Consider the following 2,078-nt stretch of genomic DNA (forward strand, 5'->3'; position numbering starts at 1 on the left):
AGTTCTATGGTTCACTTTTTTGATTACTTTTGCTGCCATTTTATCTCCGGAAAGATTTGCCTCTAAGATGGAGCCCAGGTATGTAATATCCTCTTTTCTTGTGATATTAATGTTACCCACTTTTATTTTAAAATTTTCAGCCTTTCTGAGTTTAGATGGGGATCCGTATAGGATGGTTTCAGTTTTACCTAGGTGTATTGATAGTTTATTGTCAGCTAGCCAGATGCAGATTCTACTCAGTTCAGTGCTTAGCGCTTTTTCCACCTGCAATATGTCCCTGTCAGAGACCAGCAGAGCCGAGTCATCCGCGAACAGGAACAAATTGCAATCACATGCTGATGACATGTCATTCACATATATTAGGAACAGTAAAGGTCCCAAAATGCTTCCTTGTGGAACGCCGCAGGTCACTGGGAGGGGGGGGGACAGTGTTCCGTTCACACTAACCACCTGTTCCCTCCCCTCTAAGTAGGATTGCATCCAGCTCACCGATGTTCTATCGAACCCAATTGCTTTCAGTTTATCTAACAATATGTGGTGATCTACTGTGTCGAAGGCCTTCTGGAGGTCCAGCATGACCATGCCGCAGTACTTGCCCGAGTCCACCTCATGGTTGATGTGGTCGTTCAAATAGAGAAGGCATGTGTCAGTGGAATGGGATGTTCTGAATCCTGATTGAAATTCATACATCAGCTTTTTTTCGGTAAGGTACCTATCGACCTGTTCATAAACTATTTTTTCCATAAGTTTCGAGATGGAATTAAGAATAGAAACAGGTCGGTAGTTGCCTGGGTCTAATTTGCTTCCTTTTTTATACAGTGGGGTTACCCTTGCTATTTTAAAGTCAAGGGGGACGTGTCCCTGTTTGATGGAGAGGTTTATTATGTGGGTGATGATTGGGGTAATGGAGGCAGCTGAGTCTTTTAGAAATCTGGCTGGAATATTGTCATGGCCCGTGGCCTTTTCTGAGTGTAGAGCGCCTAGCTTTTTAAACACCTCATCGTTTGACACCATGGAGAGTTTAAAATCATCATTGCGTACACCCAGTTTATTGTAGAACTCACGGATGTGCTCTACACCATAACGCCCTGAGTGGGGTGGTAGATTGTTAACTAATTTAGTGGCTATGGTTGTAAAGAAAGTGTTTAAGCACTTAGCCACATCCAGCTTGTCTGTAAGGAGAGAATCACCAGATTTGATGCTGATGTTTGTAGACCTGGTTTTGAGTTTTTGACTGCAACCTAGTTGGCTATTAAGTAGCTTCCAAAGGTCACGTGGTTTGTTTAAGTTTTCTTCGATTTTGTTATCGAGGTATTCTTTCTTAGCAGATTTGGTCATGGTAATTACCTGATTGCATAGTTTGTTGCATTGTTTTTTAATTTTCTCAAAGTGGGTTTTGTGATCTTCGTTTAAGTGTTTCACTAATTTTGATTTGCATTTTTGAACTTCAGAGCATTTTAGGTCTCTGACTTTCATAGCATTTAGAATGTCCGAATTCATCCATGGTTCCGATCGGGTTTTAACCCTGGTGGTTCTCATGGGGGCTATACTGTCAATAATATTTAGGAATTTGGTTTTGAAACCTAGCCATGCCTCTTCAACCTGTGTGCATTTTAGTTCATCAAACCAGTCTTGATTCTCCAGTTTATGGTTTAAGGCCTCACTAGAATAGGATTTATTCAGGACACCTTTACCCCTCTCTGTCTCTGTCTCTCTCTCTGTCTCTGTCTCTCTCTGTCTCTCTCTCTGTCTCTCTCTCTCTGTCTCTCTCTCTCTGTCTCTCTCTCTCTCTCTCTCTCTCTCTCTCTCTCTCTCTCTCTCTCTCTCTCTCTGTGCGCATGCGTGTGTGTCGGGAGTGTTTGAGCGAGCGAGCGGTTTTGACTGAGCGGTTTGCGTGAGTTAAAACTTTCTTAAAGTTATTTCTATCTTCTATCTGTGTGTCTATTATATATGTACGTTTTGTTTGTCGTTTGTTTAGTGTTGTTAGTTTAGGTTTGGTGTGTTTTGGAGCGCGTAGCAGCCACCAGTTCTTCTGGTCGGCATGCCACCTGCTGCCATGGGGTTTGAACGCCTGACGC

Source organism: Nansenia antarctica, assembly GCF_963989245.1.
Source record: "Nansenia antarctica genome assembly, chromosome: 20".
Taxonomy (NCBI): domain Eukaryota; kingdom Metazoa; phylum Chordata; class Actinopteri; order Argentiniformes; family Microstomatidae; genus Nansenia; species Nansenia antarctica.